The 22,814-nt window shown below is 45.1% G+C and overlaps 2 long non-coding RNA genes across 2 annotated transcripts; both read right to left on the bottom strand.

Moving 5' to 3' along the window:
• Positions 1-289: 289 nt before the first annotated feature.
• Positions 290-2,907, bottom strand: LOC142931198 (uncharacterized). Its single transcript, XR_012947190.1, has 2 exons — positions 2,453-2,907; positions 290-686 (listed from the first exon to the last, which is right to left on the bottom strand). It is a non-coding gene; the product is annotated as an uncharacterized LOC142931198 (long non-coding RNA).
• A 14,969-nt stretch (positions 2,908-17,876) lies between these two features.
• Positions 17,877-20,542, bottom strand: LOC142931199 (uncharacterized). The gene is made up of 2 exons (XR_012947191.1): positions 20,001-20,542; positions 17,877-18,271 (listed from the first exon to the last, which is right to left on the bottom strand). It is a non-coding gene; the product is annotated as an uncharacterized LOC142931199 (long non-coding RNA).
• Between the last annotated feature and the right edge of the window lie 2,272 nt (positions 20,543-22,814).

Consider the following 22,814-nt stretch of genomic DNA (forward strand, 5'->3'; position numbering starts at 1 on the left):
TGTGGAGTGTGGTGAGCTGTGGAGTCTGGTGAGCTATAGAGTGTGGTGAGCTATAGAGTGTGGTATCTGTGCTTCTGTATCGCTGTGCATCTCCGTGTCTGTAACGTGGTAGTATCTCTGTGTCTGCGTGTATCTGCACAGACCAATTGCTCGTGGTTGCCAGGGCTCCTCTTTACTGCTAGTCCAACTTCGAGAGCACTTGATTGAATATTTCTGCAGTCGTGTCCAGGTTATAGCGGACCTGAAATTCACAACTCACGTGATGACCGCGGCTTCTGTGACAACCCCATAGCCTTAATTATGAGTTTTATTTTTAAAAACATTGTAAACCATAGGATTTTAACACAGGTGTGTAAATAAAGCAGTGAACCAACCATGAAGAAATATCACAAGTGATTTTCTACGGAAATAAATATTTATTGTAGTAGCTAATAAATGAACATGTTTTTGTTATTATTATATAATTTTTTTTCCCCCAGTTTTATAACAGTTCTATCCCGATTTCGCTATTGCCGCCGAATCCAGCTTGGCAGGCTGGGAAGACTCCAAGGGCTCGTTGTCTTCGCTGGGCCACCGCCGTCTTGGACACGTCTTCTTCCGGTCATCATGCTGCCAGCGAAGTCTTTCATCTTGCGGGGCCTCCCAGCGTCCTCCTTGCTGACGAGAAGCGTGCGGATAACCATCACCTGGGTTTGCACGCGGGACAAAGTCGCATTCTATTTCAGCTGCTGCAATCGTTCGGAGTTACGCACAGACCTGTGTATATTTATACTACAGAACTGTGATCAGAATCACCGTCAGCTTCACAATGACAACTGTAACAATAGGCTCACGTGAATGCAGAACCATTTATGGATAGGGGAGGAATCCAGGGATGGAATGGACAGATATGTACACAGCTCAATTTCCAATCCAACCCAAAATTTATACGCATGGCATCTGATTAGCATTTTTCAGTTTCAGATCACGATAATCGAACTTGTATCTTCAAGAATGTGTGATGTATAATGTGTGATGCAGGAATGTACAATGCAATACCCAGTCAAACAATATTTGTTTCAATCTTGATTTGAAGCGTTCGTGACTGCAGGAATCCATTTTCTTTGGTTCTTTCGGTAAAAGTCACGTAGGTAGAAAAACAATAGATCACGAAGTTTCGATCGCAACACAAGCAATCGTCATCAGGTGGTCTTGCTGTGGTTGTCCCACCTGATGACGATTGCTTGTGTTGCGATCGAAACGTCGTGATCTATTATTTTTCTACCTACGTGACTTTACCGAAAGAACCGAAGAGTATAATAAATATTCTTAGCTCTTTCGGTAAAGTCACGTTGAAGGGAAACAATAAAATAATAAAATATATATAAGTATATATATTATTGTTTATATATTACATATTTTATTGTTTCCCTTCAACGTGACTTTATAAAATAATAAAATATATATAAATATATATTATTGTTTATATATTAAACAATAATATATTACAATAATATATTATATATATTCACGGGGAAACATTTATTATACTTCTTTTGTTCTTTCGGTAAGTCACGTAGAATGAGAATAAAATAATAAATTGATAAAATAAAATAACACAATAATATTCTCACGACGTTTCGGCCATAGCGGGAAACAGAGCCGCGGGGCCGAAACGTCGTGAGAATATTATTGTGTTATTTTATTTTATCAATTTATTATTTTATTCTCATTCTACGTGACTTTACCGAAAGAACCAAAGAAGATGAATCATTGCAGTCACGAAAGCTCTAAATCGAAATTTATTATACTTTTGATTTAAAGCTTTCGTGACTGCAGTAATTCATGTTCTTAGCTCTTTCGGTAAAGTCACGTTGAAGGAAAACAATAAAATATATAATATATAAACAATAATATATATTTCTATATATTTTATTATTTTATAAAGTCACGTTGAAGGGAAACAATAAAATATATAATATATGAACAAAAATATATTTATATATATTATTTATATTTTTATATATTTATATTATTTATATATATTATATATTTTATTGTTTCCCTTCAACGTGACTTTACTGAAAGAGCTAAGTATATGAATTACTGCAGTCACGAAAGCTTTAAATCAAAAGAATAATAAATTACGATTTAAAGCTTTCGTGACTGCAATGATTCATCTTCTTTGGTTCTTTCGGTAAAGTCACGTAGAATGAGAATAAAATAATAAATTGATAAAATAAAACAAAAATATTCTCACGACGTTTCGGCCCCACGGCTCTGTTTCCCACTATGGCCGAAACGTCGTGAGAATATTATTGTGTTATTTTATTTCATCAATTTATTATTTTATTCTCATTCTACTTGACTTTACCGAAAGAACAAAAGAAGTATAATAAATGTTTCCCCGTGATCGTTTCTCACTGGGACTCATCGGTGGATCGCGAGCAACGAGCGTTGTGTTGCGACTCACCCCACACGGGTTCCTCCTTTGGAAATAGCGGGCCTTGGAATTGTAGACAAACGCCTTCCGCACCAATTGTGGACTCAGGCCGCCATCACGCGGCTTCTGTTCTCAGAGCAACAGCCAAGATGCACAATAAGAGGCACACACACGCACTCCCGTTAACGATGTGGAATCTCTGGCATGCAAAAAAAACTCTTCACTCTCCGTATTTCCAAATGGAGTTCAGAAACATTACTCGACGTACAGGTACGAACATTATTTATGCTAGCTCGTTGATTCCTAATTTGCTCGTATTATAAAACGTAAGAGGTGTTTCTTGAATAATTACACAACACTGCTCTGAGCAACACTTTACAACGAACTTTCCCTGCACACTTCTGAATCACGCCGTGCTGCGCGTCTGGCCATGATTTTAAACAAACGGAGCTCCGGGCATGCGCTCTGTCCGTCCCTCTCCCTGAACCGGATCTAATGACTAGCCAGGTGAAGTATGGCCAAAACTCCCCACCATCCCAGTCCGCACCCACATCACCCTCCGCGGCCAGAGGGACACAACGACTAAGTCACGATGTGTCACGTCGCCTCATCTGCTCACTAGCTAATGCGCCTGTCCGATGCCGTGCCAGCAACATCCGAATAGAGACCTGTTATAGGCCTCGCACATTCTCCTGCAGGCCCCGCGGCTCTGTTTGCCGCTACAACTTGCTGACCCGCCCATACTGGACGTCTGTGAAAGACTAAAACAGCCTCATAGCTTATCGGACTGCTCCAGTCTCAAGAGAGATTCTGACGCTGTTCAGGTCCCCCGTACCTGCCTCCAAAACGGGGTTGGGTTGGTTCGGGTGGTGGTGGTTGTAGAGGGGGAGTGTGCAGGGGAGGTAGCAGAGGGGGGTAGCGGAGGGGGGTAGCGGTAGGGATAGTGGGGGGGTAGTGAGGGGTAGTGGGGGGTAGTGGGGGGGGTAGCGGGGGCGCAGGGGAGTAGCGGGGGAGGCGGCCTCAAATCGACCAAAATGCCCTCCGGGATCGATCTACTGTATACAAATTTGATATTAACTTATTTTAAAGTTGACCGCTACCCCCACGCTAAAGTGTTATTTGACTGTTGTAGTGCGGCGGTGCGATGAACGTACCTTGCGTGCCCAAATCCACGCGATCACTTGCACTGCACTGAATCCCGTGCTGATTGCGGAGATGACGGTCGACAAGAGGCTATGTCGGTGCTGCTCTCGCGGCTCCGGCGGTGGTTGAATGTCGCACGGCCTCTGCTCGGCGGGGACGTCTTCTCTCTCGTTGCTGTCCGGTATCGATTGGCTCGGAAAATCGGTCGAAGCAAAGTCGGCATATGCCATGGGGGCATTGCCACCAAGATCATCGGGATTTCCAAGAGGAGCAGCACTGCCACCAAGATCATCGGGATTTCCAAGACTAGCAGCATTGCCACCAAGATCATCGGGATTTCCAAGAGGAGCAACATTTCCACCAAGATCATCGGGATTTCCAAGAAGAGCAGCACTGCCACCAAGATCATCGGGATTTCCAAGAGGAGCAACATTGCCACCAAGATCATCGGGATTTCCAAGAAGAGCTGCACTGCCACCAAGATCATCGGGATTTCCAAGAGGAGCAACATTGCCACCAAGATCATCGGGATTTCCAAGAAGAGCAGCACTGCCACCAAGATCATCGGGATTTCCAAGAGGAGCAACATTGCCACCAAGATCATCGGGATTTCCAAGAAGAGCAGCACTGCCACCAAGATCATCGGGATTTCCAAGAGGAGCAACATTGCCACCAAGATCATCGGGATTTCCAAGACTAGCAGCATTGCCACCCAGGTTATCGAGATATCCAATCAGGGAATTAACCCCCAGGTGATCGCTCACCTTTAGTATGGAGGGTGGCAGCCAGATGGCCGGCTCCATCACCCCTTGCCAAGTGACAAATCCGACTAAAGACGCCATCGTGAGCATCACTTGGTACGGGTTGCATCTGGACACATCCATCTTTGCCGTTCGATCGCGATCACAACAGCAGAGAGCGGCTGCACTGCTCCTCCTCGTAAGACTCGACTGTGGCCCACGTGTTCAACCACGTGGGGTGGTCACGTGGCCCACTGGTTCGTAACGACAGTCCACGGTTGGAACCCAACGGGCCGCCCCGTAGCCATGGCAACGGGAGGTTGTCCACTCCACTGGCGAGTGTCTGTGATCTATTATTATAAAAATAATAGATCACAACGTTTCGATCACAACACAAGCGGTCATCCTTAGGAGGAAAAAAATAATCCAGCAGTTGAACTGCTGAACGAGCAGTTCCACTGTTTCAACCTTGTTGTAACAGCTCTTAAAACAAGGTTGTAACAGCTCTCTCGCTGTTACAACAAGGTTATAACCTTTATCACCTTGTTGTAACAGCTCTCTCGCTGTTACAACAAGGTTATAACCTTTATCACCTTGTTGTAACAGCTCTCTCGCTGTTTTTTTCCGCCTGAGAACGGCCGCTTGTGTTGCGATCGAAACGTCGTGATCTATTATTATTTTGTTTCTACCTACGCGACTTTACCGAAAGAACCAGAGAGTAATGCCCCATTGATTTACATATTTTTTAAAATCAAGATCATCCTAGTATTGTGTGTGCACCCATTCCGTTTTCGTTCTCTTTGTCACCAACGACCGTGAATGGAGACTGAACACGCAACAATGGTGCCAAGTGAACAACGTTAATACGCATTCACAAAGAGAATTGATACTTTCTCAATAAAGATGGAATTCCGCACACACATTGGAATGATGTTGCCGTGGTGTTGTTCGTTCCCGCATTCGACTGGCAAATGCGGTGGTTGCCAGTTCGATCTCGCAGCGCAGCAGTTGATCCTCACCCCGCCTCTGTCAGCCCCAAAAGTTTGAATGGTAAACGCCACTGAGTGAACGGGCAGGTCATGTCTGCTGGGGTACAGTGTGGAGGAGACTTCTTCAACACGTCCCGCCAGCGTGAACGGGTAGGGCCACGCAGCTTTACACATCAACAATCGGCTGCGCAAACCACTCACTGATCCAGGGTCGAGGCTCAAGCCTGCTTTGCTTCTGATATTTGATGATATAAAGTTGTGAAAATAATTAAAGGTGATATTCTTTGGGTCTTTCGGGAAAGTCACGTTGATAGGTTCAAAGGAAATAACCAAAAAATTACATTATTAAAACTACGACGTTTCGATCGCAACACAAGCGTCATGACGAACGCTTGTGTTGCGATCGAAACGTGGTAGTTGTTATTTGTTGTTATTTTCTTTTAACCTATCTCCGTGACTTTACCGAAAGACCCAAAGAATATGAATTCCTGCAGTCACGAAAGCATTAAGTGAACAATAAAAGGTAATTGAAACAAACTGAGCTATAAAGGTATTTTTCAGAAGCGACCTATCACGAATGATAGTTCAAGAAAGTGGCCGATCACGTGGACATGTTTAGCAGCTAAATTCTCTAAACGCACGTTTATAAATTGTGTTAAGAACACTGAAAGACATTAGTCTACCCAATGGTGATGATGGCCATGATCAGGATGGCATTAGGTGCGAAAGTAGTGGTCCCCGCTCGCCTATTTAACCGTGCAGTCATGCATTGTGTTGAGTCTATGATGCCAGTAGTATCCAGGCTTAAACCTGCTGAGCGTGGTGAGCTGTGGAGTGTGGTGAGCAGTGGAGTGTGGTGAGCAGTGGAGTGTGGTGAGCTAAGAGTGGTGAGCTGTGGAATGTGGTGAGCTGAGTGTGGTGAGCTGTGGAATGTGGTGAGCTGAGTGTGGTGAGTTGTGTTGTGAGCTTTGGAATGTGGTGAGCTGAGTGTGGTGAGTTGTGTTGGGAGCTGTGTAGAGTGTGGTGAGCTGTGGAGTGTGGTGAGCAGTGGAGTGTGGTGAGCAGTGGAGTGTGGTGAGCTGAGTGGTGAGTTGTGGAAAGTGGTGAGCTCTGGAGTGTGGTGAGCTTAGTGTGGTGAGCTGTGGAGTGTGGTGAGCTGAGTGTGGTGAGCTGTGGAATGTGGTGAGCTGAGTGTGGTGAGCTGTGGAATGTGGTGAGCTGAGTGTGGTGAGTTGTGTTGTGAGCTTTGGAATGTGGTGAGCTGAGTGTGGTGAGTTGTGTTGGGAGCTGTGTAGAGTGTGGTGAGCTGTGGAGTGCTGTGATCAGTGGAGTGTGGTGAGCAGTGGAGTGTGGTGAGCTGAGTGGTGAGTTGTGGAAAGTGGTGAGCTGTGGAGTGTGGTGAGCTTAGTGTGGTGAGCTGTGGTGAGCTGTGGAGTGTGGTGAGCTGAGTGGTGAGCTGTGGAGTGTGGTGAGCTGAGTGGTGAGCTGTGGAGTGTGGTGAGCTGAGTGATGAGCTGAGTGGTGAGCTGAGTGGTGACCTGTGTGGTGAGCTGTGGTGAGCTGAGCGGTGAGCTGAGTGGTGGGCTGAGTGGTGAGCTGAGTGGTGAGCTGAGGAGTGTGGTAAGCTAAGTGGTGAGCTGAGTGGTGAGCTGAGTGGTGACCTGTGTGGTGAGCTGTGGTGAGCTGAGTGGTGGGCTGAGTGGTGAGCTGAGTGGTGAGCTGGGTGGTGAGCTGAGTGGTGAGCTGTGGAGTGTGGTAAGCTGAGTGGTGAGCTGAGTGGTGAGCTGAGTGGTGAGCTGTGGAGTGTGGTAAGCTGAGTGGTAAGCTGAGTGGTGAGCTGAGTGGTGAGCTGTGTGGTGAGCTGAGTGGTGGTGGGGCTGCTCGAGGCCCCCTGTAAGGGCGGAGAGGGGAGGAGGGTGCCCTGCGTCTCGTCGCCACGGCAACCCGCGCTGTCGCGCTCAGCCAAACAACGCGCCCGCTGCCTCCACTCACTCTCAGCCGGAGACTCAAAAAGTTCACTTCTTGCTGTTTTTAATTAACCATTATTGTTATTATCGTCGTCGTCGTCATCGATCAATCGAAGGAAATCCTCTCACTGAGTGTCAGATGGTGAGAGTCTAGTGAGAGAGATTAAGCACGTTAAAGACGCACTACGACAGAATGGCTACAATAATGCTCAAATTAACAGAGCACTGAACGCCAAATCACGATCGCAAAGCAATACTGCTGAAAGCGACCAGATTGTTAAAACAATAAAAATTCCATATATCTCAGGAATAACTGACAAATTAGCCCGCGTTTTGCAAAAGCAAAACATTACAGTAAGATTTGGTACAGTACACAAAATTCAAAAACTAGTATCTTGCACTAAAGACGCATTACCTAAACTATCAACAGAAGGTGTATATCGGATTAATTGTTCATGTAGCAGCTGCTACATTGGGCAGACGGGACGTAACATCAGTGTAAGACTAAAAGAACATCAGAGAAATATTAAATTATGAATAATATTGGTCGCGAAAGCCTACGTGTTAAACAGGAGGAGGATGGTGATCGAGCGGTCTGAATCCCTTGGTGAGTAAAACGTTTCCCAGATGTGTAACTCTGATGATGATGGTGGTGGTGGGTGACGAGGCGAGGCGACGAAGACGCCGCCACTGTCGTCATCGTCACCCTCTCGACGACTCTTGGTGACTTGCGGGGCGCGTGCTGTGCGAGGAGCGGTGGTGCAGCGGTTAGCGCTACGCTGCGCCACGAACCCAGAGTTCGATTACCGCTCACGGCCTCAAATGAGTACCTGGTGCGGTGCGTAAACATTATCACTGGGGAGACAAAGGCGGCCAGGCGTGGTGCTGACCACCCACACCCCCCCCCCCTCGTGTACCATTCCGGCCTTCAATAGGTGCTGCTCGCTAACAGCACTTGCCCCTTCAGTCTGTTACAGGCTACACGGGGGATCTTTGTCGTGTGTGTGTGTATCAGCAGCGTTGACAATTCGCACGGATTTACGTTCATCAACGTGCACACCGACTTGACACACCGACTTGCCGTTGACGATTTAAAAGGACCGCGGTGTCGGCAAGCGCGGTGTGGCACACGCAAGGAGGCCCGAAAACGACACCAGAGCGGCCGGCAACAAACATCGCCACTCTCTTCGTATTTTGTAGAATGGATGCGAGCTTGCGTGACACACCTGTACGTGCAGTACGCGTCCCGAGTTGAGAAAGGTTACACCGTGTTTAGGAACTTGGAGGGGAAGGGAGGATGATGGTGATAATGGTTTTCCGGTTTTGGAGAAAATAAACTCGGAATGCGTCTGATCTCGGAAGCTCAGCAGGTTTGAGACTGGATGCAACTGGCATCATAGATGCATCGCCATGCATGACTGCACGGTTAAATGGGCGAGCGGGGACTACTGTATGGTTTGACAGCACGGGACAGCCCTACGTATGAATGTTGAACTTCATTCGCATCTAATGCCAACCGAGGCATGGCCATCATCACTGTTACTATTGTTATTTCTGTGTTCTTGCCACGTGCCTGGGGGGGAGTGGTGATGCAGCCGTGAGTGGACCACTGCCTTGTGGACTACCTGAGTTCCAGTCCCGTCCGGACGTAGCTGATAACAAACAACATCAAGTCTGCACTTACTAACGTGGACAGTACGGTCCCTTCGCCTGATGAAGGCCACTTGTGTTGTGGCCGAAACGTCGTGATTTTTGTTGTTTTATTTTTTACCTACGTGACTTTACGGAATAGAACCAAAGAGTGTGGTGAAGTATGGTCAAATACACCCCCCCCCTACCACGACCCGCACGGCGTGGAGAGGAGACCATCCAGCAGTGGATTAGCAAAACGTAACCGTACATGTACATTGGGTTTTATATGGACATTTCCAGGGCTTAATCTTTCATGACATTTTCCTGGGACCCCCCCCAAATCCCCAGACAACTGCCCCCTACCTCTGACAGGGGGTGGATATTTTTTTCCGGAGCTTAGCCTGGACAGCTCCATCTGAGGGAGTGTTCTGTGTGTGTGTGGCAGATTTTACTTGGCAACTGGGCGTGTGTCCCAAGACGCCTCACGTGCCCTGTCTTGCCACGACCACACGCGCGTCAACGTTTGGCATGTTCGACATGACGCTTATCGTTCAGACCCCCTGTACTTACACTCCTGGATGGAGGCTTCGTCTCCACGCCATGTAGACCGTGGAGGTTTTTTTGACGATACTTTATCTTGTTGGTCGGTACAGGTCGGTGAAGGTTAGTGAGGATCGGGGTTGCACAGTTATCGAACACCACTGGTTTGCCAAGGCTGGGAATCGAACCGTCATTAAAAAAAACAGTCGAGCTCAGTCCAGGCTTCACAGGATGAATACAATACGTATTATTGCTCAATTACAATTTCGACTGTCCGTTTAATATCCCACATATGTAATATGTTTGTACGGTTTTAGGGTACAAATTGTTTGGCAATTGTTAGAATACACGTACATTGTTATCGATGGAAGTTTTATTCATGAAAGGTCAGTCTTAAAATACAAAAATGCCCTTTATATTTACTTTTAGAAAACGCATTTAAAGAAAAAAACCACTATGAGCCACGGCACTGCATAAAGACATTTGCGAGTTATGTCAAACTGCACAGTGTCGTCTCGCCAGACACACTGAAATGGGATTATTTTGGTTCAGGTTAAAGCCTGAAATGCTCGTCTGTGAAAAGCCCTGCTTTTCTTATAATACATTGAATACATGCACGGTCATATGCCCTATGCTCTTAGTTTACAGATGTGAATGGGTCCTGGTGGTTTCAGATTTTCCCTGACACCGGCGGTAACCGGAGATGTGTCCCGTTCACCTGAAATGCACGCTGTTTAGATTTTTTGTTATATTATTTCTTCAGTGCTGCCAGACCTATACAAACAAGACAATATAGTTTTCCACATTTTCAAACTGATATATATTTTTTTGGCATAATCGTGTGTTGTACAATTGTGCCTAAAATGTGCAGGTAAATATATTGCAATACAGTAGCATCTATAATATACAGGTAAATATGCCGTATGACATTATATGAGGGATTGGCCAAAACATTTCATTTAGCTCTTCTAATGCATTACTGTATAGCCTTTGATAAAATGGCCCAAAATGCACAGATCTCATCAATGCTGAGTGGGGTTGAACCTGGATAGTGCCTGGATGGGTGGCCATGTGCATGTCAGTTTCTTGTAAGTGGCTTACGTGTAGGGGAAGCAGAGGGCAGTGTAGTGAAATTCATGACATCGCTCTTTACTTCTCGGCTCGACTAACCCACGTTGACTACTAGTGCGTTGAAGTATGGGCAGCTAATCCCAGCAGCTCACGTGGCACGGTGAGGCCCTCATCCTGCACTGGATAACAAAAATTACCAAACATATACAAGGTTTTATATTACTTGATACACTAGTAAAGAATACCGGTTTACCAAAAGATATTCCGAAACTTGCTGGTCATTGTTTAAATAACACTTACTTCTTATGGAGAGGGGATTTCTTTAAACAAAAGGAAGGAGCAGCAATGGGTTCTCCTTTATCCCCTGCTATAGCAAATTTGTACATGGAAAACTTTGAAATAAGAGCACTTGCCTCGAGCACATTAAAACCATCCTTTTGGTTTAGATATGTGGATGACACTTTGGTTGTCTGGCCACATGGTAAAGATACACTTAATGATTTTCTAAATCATCTCAATGCACAAAATCCGGCCATCCAGTTCACCATGGAAATGGAGGTGAATAACACACTCCCATTCCTAGATATTTTGCTTGGACATGGCTTAAACGGTAAAATAACACACAGCGTTTACAGAAAGCAAACGCACACTGATGCCTATCTGAATGCAGAATCACATCATCATCCAGCTCAGAAATCCTCTCTTATCAAGACGCTCATACATCGGGCTAAAACAGTGTCAGATGGTGAGTCTAGTGAGAGAGATTAAGCACGTTAAAGACGCACTACGACAGAATGGCTACAATAATGCTCAAATTAACAGAGCACTGAATGCCAAATCACGATCGCAAAGCAATACTGCTGAAAGCGACCAGATTGTTAAAACAATAAAAATTCCATACATCTCAGGAGTAACTAACAAATTAGCCCGTGTTTTGCAAAAGCAAAACATTACAGTAAGATTTGGTACAGTACACAAAATTCAAAAACTAGTATCTTGCACTAAAGAAGCATTACCTAAATTATCAACAGAAGGTGTATATCGGATTAATTGTTTATGTGGCAGCTGCTACATTGGGCAGACGGGACGTAACATCAGTGTAAGACTAAAAGAACATCAGAGAAATATTAAATTATCTCAAACACAACTGTCGGCAGTGGCAGAACATGCTTGTCAACAAGGACACTCAATTGATTTTGACAATGTTGCAGTGGTGTGTAAAACTAATTATTACTGGCAAAGACTAATTAGAGAACTCATTACTAATCATAACCAATGACTGATTACTAATCGATTATATAATTACAATACCCCCCCTCCGCCTCTAATCACTGCACCTGATATGAGTTAAGTGATGACGTCACCCTGCTGCTCTATATAAAACCGGGAGCAAGCGAGGGCTTTACCATTCTGGCAAATTGCCCGATGATGCTGGATGTATTTACCAGCGAAACGTCGTACTCAAACTGTAAATGTGGATTCACTCTTCAACACACCGGTGGGCTAAATTAGTGAATTATTTGTCTTTTGTCAACGTGACACTTTTTTTGCTGATTGGCCGTGTCGGGTGGTGGAGGGTTACGACACATTTATAAATAAACGCGATCTAACCCAAAAACCGTTATTATGAATAATATTGGTCGCGAAAGCCTACGTGTTAAACAGGAGGAGGATGGTGATCGAGCGGTCTGAATCCCTTGGTGAGTAAAACGTTTCCCAGATGTGTAACTCTGATGATGATGGTGGTGGTGGGTGACGAGGCGAGGCGACGAAGACGCCGCCACTGTCGTCATCGTCACCCTCTCGACGACTCTTGGTGACTTGCGGGGCGCGTGCTGTGCGAGGAGCGGTGGTGCAGCGGTTAGCGCTACGCTGCGCCACGAACCCAGAGTTCGATTACCGCTCACGGCCTCAAATGAGTACCTGGTGCGGTGCGTAAACATCATCACTGGGGAGACAAAGGCGGCCGGGCGTGGTGCTGACCACCCACACCCCCCCCCTCGTGTACCATTCCGGCCTTCAATAGGTGCTGCTCGCTAACAGCACTTGCCCCTTCAGTCTGTTACAGGCTACACGGGGGATCTTTGTCGTGTGTGTGTGTGTGTATCAGCAGCGTTGACAATTCGCACGGATTTACGTTCATCAACGTGCACACCGACTTGACACACCGACTTGCCGTTGACGATTTAAAAGGACCGCGGTGTCGGCAAGCGCGGTGTGGCACACGCAAGGAGGCCCGAAAACGACACCAGAGCGGCCGGCAACAAACATCGCCACTCTCTTCGTATTTTGTAGAATGGATGCGAGCTTGCGTGACACACCTGTACGTGCAGTACGCGTCCCGAGTTGAGAAAGGTTACACCGTGTTTAGGAACTTGGAGGGGAAGGGAGGATGATGGTGATAATGGTTTTCCGGTTTTGGAGAAAATAAACTCGGAATGCGTCTGATCTCGGAAGCTCAGCAGGTTTGAGACTGGATGCAACTGGCATCATAGATGCATCGCCATGCATGACTGCACGGTTAAATGGGCAAGCGGGGACTACTGTATGGTTTGACAGCACGGGACAGCCCTACGTATGAATGTTGAACTTCATTCGCATCTAATGCCAACCGAGGCATGGCCATCATCACTGTTACTATTGTTATTTCTGTGTTCTTGCCACGTGCCTGGGGGGGAGTGGTGATGCAGCCGTGAGTGGACCACTGCCTTGTGGACTACCTGAGTTCCAGTCCCGTCCGGACGTAGCTGATAACAAACAACATCAAGTCTGCACTTACTAACGTGGACAGTACGGTCCCTTCGCCTGATGAAGGCCACTTGTGTTGTGGCCGAAACGTCCTGATTTTTGTTGTTTTATTTTTTACCTACGTGACTTTACGGAATATAACCAAAGAGTGTGGTGAAGTATGGTCAAATACACCCCCCCCCCTACCACGACTCGCACGGCGTGGAGAGGAGACCATCCAGCAGTGGATTAGCAAAACGTAACCGTACATGTACATTGGGTTTTATATGGACATTTCCAGGGCTTAATCTTTCATGACATTTTCCTGGGACCCCCCCCCCCAAATCCCCAGACAACTGCCCCCTACCTCTGACAGGGGGTGAATATTTTTTTCCGGAGCTTAGCTTGGACAGCTCCATCTGAGGGAGTGTTCTGTGTGTGTGTGGCAGATTTTACTTGGCAACTGGGCGTGTGTCCCAAGACGCCTCACGTGCCCTGTCTTGCCACGACCACACGCGCGTCAACGTTTGGCATGTTCGACATGACGCTTATCGTTCAGACCCCCTGTACTTACACTCCTGGATGGAGGCTTCGTCTCCACGCCATGTAGACCGTGGAGGTTTTTTTGACGATACTTTATCTTGTTGGTCGGTACAGGTCGGTGAAGGTTAGTGAGGATCGGGGTTGCAGTTATCGAACACCACTGGTTTGCCAAGGCTGGGAATCGAACCGTCATTAAAAAAAACAGTCGAGCTCAGTCCAGGCTTCACAGGATGAATACAATACGTATTATTGCTCAATTACAATTTCGACTGTCCGTTTAATATCCCACATATGTAATATGTTTGTACGGTTTTAGGGTACAAATTGTTTGGCAATTGTTAGAATACACGTACATTGTTATCGATGGAAGTTTTATTCATGAAAGGTCAGTCTTAAAATACAAAAATGCCCTTTATATTTACTTTTAGAAAACGCATTTAAAGAAAAAAACCACTATGAGCCACGGCACTGCATAAAGACATTTGCGAGTTATGTCAAACTGCACAGTGTCGTCTCGCCAGACACACTGAAATGGGATTATTTTGGTTCAGGTTAAAACCTGAAATGCTCGTCTGTGAAAAGCCCTGCTTTTCTTATAATACATTGAATACATTCACGGTCATATGCCCTATGCTCTTAGTTTACAGATGTGAATGGGTCCTGGTGGTTTCAGATTTTCCCTGACACCGGCGGTAACCGGAGATGTGTCCCGTTCACCTGAAATGCACGCTGTTTAGATTTTTTGTTATATTATTTCTTCAGTGCTGCCAGACCTATACAAACAAGACAATATAGTTTTCCACATTTTCAAACTGATATATATTTTTTTGGCATAATCGTGTGTTGTACAATTGTGCCTAAAATGTGCAGGTAAATATATTGCAATACAGTAGCATCTATAATATACAGGTAAATATGCCGTATGACATTATATGAGGGATTGGCCAAAACATTTCATTTAGCTCTTCTAATGCATTACTGTATAGCCTTTGATAAAATGGCCCAAAATGCACAGATCTCATCAATGCTGAGTGGGGTTGAACCTGGATAGTGCCTGGATGGGTGGCCATGTGCATGTCAGTTTCTTGTAAGTGGCTTACGTGTAGGGGAAGCAGAGGGCAGTGTAGTGAAATTCATGACATCGCTCTTTACTTCTCGGCTCGACTAACCCACGTTGACTACTAGTGCGTTGAAGTATGGGCAGCTAATCCCAGCAGCTCACGTGGCACGGTGAGGCCCTCATCCTGCACTGGATAACAAAAATTACCAAACATATACAAGGTTTTATATTACTTGATACACTAGTAAAGAATACCGGTTTACCAAAAGATATTCCGAAACTTGCTGGCCATTGTTTAAATAACACTTACTTCTTATGGAGAGGGGATTTCTTTAAACAAAAGGAAGGAGCAGCAATGGGTTCTCCTTTATCCCCTGCTATAGCAAATTTGTACATGGAAAACTTTGAAATAAGAGCACTTGCCTCGAGCACATTAAAACCATCCTTTTGGTTTAGATATGTGGATGACACTTTGGTTGTCTGGCCACATGGTAAAGATACACTTAATGATTTTCTAAATCATCTCAATGCACAAAATCCGGCCATCCAGTTCACCATGGAAATGGAGGTGAATAACACACTCCCATTCCTAGATATTTTGCTTGGACATGGCTTAAACGGTAAAATAACACGCAGCGTTTACAGAAAGCAAACGCACACTGATGCCTATCTGAATGCAGAATCACATCATCATCCAGCTCAGAAATCCTCTCTTATCAAGACGCTCATACATCGGGCTAAAACAGTGTCAGATGGTGAGAGTCTAGTGAGAGAGATTAAGCACGTTAAAGACGCACTACGACAGAATGGCTACAATAATGCTCAAATTAACAGAGCACTGAATGCCAAATCACGATCGCAAAGCAATACTGCTGAAAGCGACCAGATTGTTAAAACAATAAAAATTCCATACATCTCAGGAGTAACTGACAAATTAGCCCTTGTTTTGCAAAAGCAAAACATTACAGTAAGATTTGGTACAGTACACAAAATTCAAAAACTAGTATCTTGCACTAAAGGCGCATTACCTAAATTATCAACAGAAGGTGTCTATCGGATTAATTGTTTATGTGGCAGCTGCTACATTGGGCAGACGGGACGTAACATCAGTGTAAGACTAAAAGAACATCAGAGAAATATTAAATTATCTCAAACACAACTGCCGGCAGTGGCAGAACATGCTTGTCAACAAGGACACTCAATTGATTTTGACAATGTTGCAGTGGTGTGTAAAACTAATTATTACTGGCAAAGACTAATTAGAGAATCCATTGAAATTTAGAGGAACAAGAATAACTTTAATCGCTTTTGACAGCTAAAGGTTTAGTGCGGCCTGGAAGCGTATTATTAAATAATACACATTACATTTTGATTAAAGAATTACTAATCTACAACTCATTAGTAATCAGTCATTGGTTATGATTAGTAATCGATTATAATTACAATACCCCCCTCGGCCTCTAATCGCTGCACCTGATATGAGTTAAGTGATGACGTCACCCTGCTGTTCTATATAAAACCGGGAGCAAGCGAGGGCTTTACCATTCTGGCGAATTGCCGATGATGCTGGATGTATTTACCAGCGAAACGTCGTACTGAAACTGTAAATGTGGATTCACTCTTCAACACACCGGTGGGCTAAATAGTGAATTATGTCTTTTGTCAACGTGACACTTTTTTTGCTGATTGGCCGTGTCGGGTGGTGGAGGGTTACGACACATTTATAAATAAACGCGATCTAACCCAAAAACCTTTATTATGAATAATATTGGTTGCGAAAGCCTACGTGTTAAAGAGAAATTACATATCCAAGGTAAATAACAACAGTGTTGGTAATGACCATTGGTGGTAGTAAAACAATAAAGACAAGATATTGAAATTGCCAGAGAGGGCCTCCCAAAGCTATGAACTACTATTTATTTTACCAGGTAAGGCCAACTGAGCAATATAGCCATTTGTTTTCAGATGTGACCAGCTATCACAAAATAGCTCAAATGAAGTGTTTCTAATTGTGGAGGGGGAAAACCGGAGGGACCAGGATAAAAATCCACACGACCACAGGGAGAGAGGCATGCAAACTCCAAATATCCAGCAGGCGTCAGGGTCGGGATCCTGTATGCCAGGTGCGAGAGTTAAATCTCACCTCCGTGGTGCATATTACCAACCCCAGGATCCCATCTAATCTAATCCAGTGCCAGTTGAGCTAATCGGAAGATTACTAGTTAACGTCCATGGATGGTGGTTAACTTAGCCCATTATCCCCTCAGGAAAGCTGAAATAAGTACTGCCTTTGGCTCCGCCATAGGAATGTGGAACTTCCACCACTGGCTTAGGGCTGCAAGCAGACGATGAGCTAAAGGAAATAACTTCACTTAATTTACTCATACCATGAGTGTGGTGAGCGGCATGTGGGGCTCATAGCGATAGCGTGGGGAGTGTGGTGAGTTGAGTGTGGTGAGCTTTGGAGTCTGGGGAGCGTGGTGAGCTGTTGAGTGTGGTGTGTTGAGTGTGGTGAGTTGTGTGGTGAGCTGTGAAGTGTGGTGAGTTGTGTGGTGAGCTGTGGAGTGTGGTGAGTTGTGTGGTGAGCTGTGAAGTGTGGTGAGTTGTGTGGTGAGCTGTGGAGTGTGGTAAGTTGTGTTGTGAACTTTGGAGTGTGGTGAGCTGAGTGTGGTGACCTGTGGAGTGTTGTGAGCTGTGGAATGTGGTGAGCTGAGTGTGGTAAGTTGTGTTGTGAGCTGTGGAGTGTGGTGAGCTGTGGAGTGTGGTGAGCTGTGGAGTCTGGTGAGCTGTAGAGTGTGGTGAGCTATAGAGTGTGGTATCTGTGCTTCTGTATCGCTGTGTATCTCCGTGTCTGTAACGTGGTAGTATCTCTGTGTCTGCGTGTATCTGCACAGACCAATTGCTCGTGGTTGCCAGGGCTCCTCTTTACTGCTAGTCCAACTTCGAGAGCGCTTGATTGAATATTTCTGCAGTCGTGTCCAGGTTATAGCGGACCTGAAATTCACAACTCACGTGATGACCGCGGCTTCTGTGACAACCCCATAGCCTTAATTATGAGTTTTATTTTTAAAAACATTGTAAACCATAGGATTTTAACACAGGTGTGTAAATAAAGCAGTGAACCAACCATGAAGAAATATCACAAGTGATTTTCTTCGGAAATAAATATTTATTGTAGTAGCTAATAAATGAACATGTTTTTGTTATTATTATATTTTTTTTTCCCCCAGTTTTATAACAGTTCTATCCCGATTTCGCTATTGCCGCCGAATCCAGCTTGGCAGGCTGGGAAGACTCCAAGGGCTCGTTGTCTTCGCTGGGCCACCGCCGTCTTGGACACGTCTTCTTCCGGTCATCATGCTGCCAGCGAAGTCTTTCATCTTGCGGGGCCTCCCAGCGTCCTCCTTGCTGACGAGAAGCGTGCGGATAACCATCACCTGGGTTTGCACGCGGGACAAAGTCGCGTTCTATTTCAGCTGCTGCAATCGTACGGAGTTACGCACAGACCTGTGTATATTTCTACGACAGAACTGTGATCAGAATCACCGTCAGCTTCACAATGACAACTGTAACAATAGGCTCACGTGAATGCAGAACCATTTATGGATAGGGGAGGAATCCAGGGATGGAATGGACAGATATGTACACAGCTCAATTTCCAATCCAACCCAAAATTTATACGCATGGCATCTGATTAGCATTTTTCAGTTTCAGATCACGATAATCGAACTTGTATCTTCAAGAATGTGTGATGTATAATGTGTGATGCAGGAATGTACAATGCAATACCCAGTCAAACAATATTTGTTTCAATCTTGATTTGAAGCGTTCGTGACTGCAGGAATCCATTTTCTTTGGTTCTTTCGGTAAAAGTCACGTAGGTAGAAAAACAATAGATCACGAAGTTTCGATCGCAACACAAGCAATCGTCATCAGGTGGTCTTGCTGTGGTTGTCCCACCTGATGACGATTGCTTGTGTTGCGATCGAAACGTCGTGATCTATTATTTTTCTACCTACGTGACTTTACCGAAAGAACCGAAGAGTATAATAAATATTCTTAGCTCTTTCGGTAAAGTCACGTTGAAGGGAAACAATAAAATAATAAAATATATATAAGTATATATATTATTGTTTATATATTACATATTTTATTGTTTCCCTTCAACGTGACTTTATAAAATAATAAAATATATATAAATATATATTTTTGTTTATATATTAAACAATATATTACAATAATATATTATATATTCACGGGGAAACATTTATTATACTTCTTTTGTTCTTTCGGTAAGTCACGTAGAATGAGAATAAAATAATAAATTGATAAAATAAAATAACACAATAATATTCTCACGACGTTTCGGCCATAGCGGGAAATAGAGCCGCGGGACCGAAACGTCGTGAGAATATTATTGTGTTATTTTATTTTATCAATTTATTATTTTATTCTCATTCTACGTGACTTTACCGAAAGAACCAAAGAAGATGAATCATTGCAGTCACGAAAGCTCTAAATCGAAATTTATTATACTTTTGATTTAAAGCTTTCGTGACTGCAGTAATTCATGTTCTTAGCTCTTTCGGTAAAGTCACGTTGAAGGAAAACAATAAAATATATAATATATAAACAATAATATATATTTCTATATATTTTATTATTTTATAAAGTCACGTTGAAGGGAAACAATAAAATATATAATATATAAACAATAATATATTTATATATTTTTTATTATTATCGCGATCTGTTTCCCTTCAACGTGACTTTACCGAAAGAGCTAAGAATATGAATTACTGCAGTCACGAAAGCTTTAAATCAAAAGTATAATAAATATCGATTTAAAGCTTTCGTGACTGCAATGATTCATCTTCTTTGGTTCTTTCGGTAAAATCACGTAGAATGAGAATAAAATAATAAATTGATAAAATAAAATAACACAATAATATTCTCACGACGTTTCGGCCCCGCGGCTCTGTTTCCCGCTATGGCCGAAACGTCGTGAGAATATTATTGTGTTATTTTATCAATTTATTATTTTATTCTCATTCTACGTGACTTTACCGAAAGAACAAAAGAAGTATAATAAATGTTTCCCCGTGATCGTTTCTCACTGGGACTCATCGGTGGATCGCGAGCAACGAGCGTTGTGTTGCGACTCACCCCACACGGGTTCCTCCTTTGGAAATAGCGGGCCTTGGAATTGTAGACAAACGCCTTCCGCACCAATTGTGGACTCAGGCCGCCATCACGCGGCTTCTGTTCTCAGAGCAACAGCCAAGATGCACAATAAGAGGCACACACACACGCACTCCCGTTAACGATGTGGAATCTCTGGCATGCAAAAAAAACCTCTTCACTCGCCGTATTTCCAAATGGAGTTAAGAAACATTACTCGACGTACAGATACGAACATTATTTATGCTAGCTCGTTGATTCCTAATTTGCTCGTATTATAAAACGTAAGAGGTGTTTCTTGAATAATTACACAACACTGCTCTGAGCAACACTTTACAACGAACTTTCCCTGCACACTTCTGAATCACGCCGTGCTGCGCGTCTGGCCATGATTTTAAACAAACGGAGCTCCGGGCATGCGCTCTGTCCGTCCCTCTCCCTGAACCGGATCTAATGACTAGCCAGGTGAAGTATGGCCAAAACTCCCCACCATCCCAGTCCGCACCCACATCACCCTCCGCGGGCAGAGGGACACAACGACTAAGTCACGATGTGTCACGTCGCCTCATCTGCTCACTAGCTAATGCGCCTGTCCGATGCCGTGCCAGCAACATCCGAATAGAGACCTGTTATAGGCCTCGCACATTCTCCTGCAGGCCCCGCGGCTCTGTTTGCCGCTACAACTTGCTGACCCGCCCATACTGGACGTCTGTGAAAGACTAAAACAGCCTCATAGCTTATCGGACTGCTCCAGTCTCAAGAGAGATTCTGACGCTGTTCAGGTCCCCCGTACCTGCCTCCAAAACGGGGTTGGGTTGGTTCGGGTGGTGGTGGTTGTAGAGGGGGAGTGTGCAGGGGAGGTAGCGGAGAGGGGTAGCGGAGGGGGGTAGCGGTGGGGATAGTGGGGGGGGTAGTGAGGGGTAGTGGGGGGGTAGCGGAGGGGGTAGTGGGGGGGTAGCGGGGGCGCAGGGGAGTAGCGGGGGAGGCGGCCTCAAATCGACCAAAATGCCCTCCGGGATCGATCTACTGTATACAAATTTGATATTAACTTATTTTAAAGTTGACCGCTACCCCCACGCTAAAGTGTTATTTGACTGTTGTAGTGCGGCGGTGCGATGAACGTACCTTGCGTGCCCAAATCCACGCGATCACTTGCACTGCACTGAATCCCGTGCTGATTACGGAGATGACGGTCGACAAGAGGCTATGTCGGTGCTGCTCTCGCGGCTCCGGCGGTGGTTGAATGTCGCACGGCCTCTGCTCGGCGGGGACGTCTTCTCTCTCGCTGCTGTCCGGTATCGATTGGCTCGGAAAATCGGTCGAAGCAAAGTCGGCATATGCCATGGGGGCATTGCCACCAAGATCATCGGGATTTCCAAGAGGAGCAACATTGCCACCAAGATCATCGGGATTTCCAAGACTAGCAGCATTGCCACCCAGGTTATCGAGATATCCAATCAGGGAATTAACCCCCAGGTGATCGCTCACCTTTAGTATGGAGGGTGGCAGCCAGATGGCCGGCTCCATCACCCCTTGCCAAGTGACAAATCCGACTAAAGACGCCATCGTGAGCATCACTTGGTACGGGTTGCATCTGGACACATCCATCTTTGCCGTTCGATCGCGATCACAACAGCAGAGAGCGGCTGCACTGCTCCTCGTAAGACTCGACTGTGGCCCACGTGTTCAACCACGTGGGGTGGTCACGTGGCCCACTGGTTCGTAACGACAGTCCACGGTTGGAACCCAACGGGCCGCCCCGTAGCCATGGCAACGGGAGGTTGTCCACTCCACTGGCGAGTGTCTGTGATCTATTATTATAAAAATAATAGATCACAACGTTTCGATCGCAACACAAGCGGTCATTCTTAGGAGGAAAAAAATAATCCAGCAGTTGAACTGCTGAACGAGCAGTTCCACTGTTTCAACCTTGTTGTAACAGCTCTTAAAACAAGGTTGTAACAGCTCTCTCGCTGTTACAACAAGGTTATAACCTTTATCACCTTGTTGTAACAGCTCTCTCGCTGTTACAACAAGGTTATAACCTTTATCACCTTGTTGTAACAGCTCTCTCGCTGTTTTTTTCCGCCTGAGAACGGCCGCTTGTGTTGCGATCGAAACGTCGTGATCTATTATTATTATTTTGTTTCTACCTACGCGACTTTACCGAAAGAACCAGAGAGTAATGCCCCATTGATTTACATATTTTTTAAAATCAAGATCATCCTAGTATTGTGTGTGCACCCATTCCGTTTTCGTTCTCTTTGTCACCAACGACCGTGAATGGAGACTGAACACGCAACAATGGTGCCAAGTGAACAACGTTAATACGCATTCACAAAGAGAATTGATACTTTCTCAATAAAGATGGAATTCCGCACACACATTGGAATGATGTTGCCGTGGTGTTGTTCGTTCCCGCATTCGACTGGCAAATGCGGTGGTTGCCAGTTCGATCTCGCAGCGCAGCAGTTGATCCTCACCCCGCCTCTGTCAGCCCCAAAAGTTTGAATGGTAAACGCCACTGAGTGAACGGGCAGGTCATGTCTGCTGGGGTACAGTGTGGAGGAGACTTCTTCAACACGTCCCGCCAGCGTGAACGGGTAGGGCCACGCAGCTTTACACATCAACAATCGGCTGCGCAAACCACTCACTGATCCAGGGTCGAGGCTCAAGCCTGCTTTGCTTCTGATATTTGATGATATAAAGTTGTGAAAATAATTAAAGGTGATATTCTTTGGGTCTTTCGGGAAAGTCACGTTGATAGGTTCAAAGGAAATAACCAAAAATTTACATTAT

This window comes from Petromyzon marinus, chromosome 50 (genome assembly GCF_048934315.1).
Source record: "Petromyzon marinus isolate PM22_M1 ecotype Great Lakes invasive population chromosome 50, UKy_Petmar_22M1.pri1.0, whole genome shotgun sequence".
Classification (NCBI taxonomy): domain Eukaryota; kingdom Metazoa; phylum Chordata; class Hyperoartia; order Petromyzontiformes; family Petromyzontidae; genus Petromyzon; species Petromyzon marinus.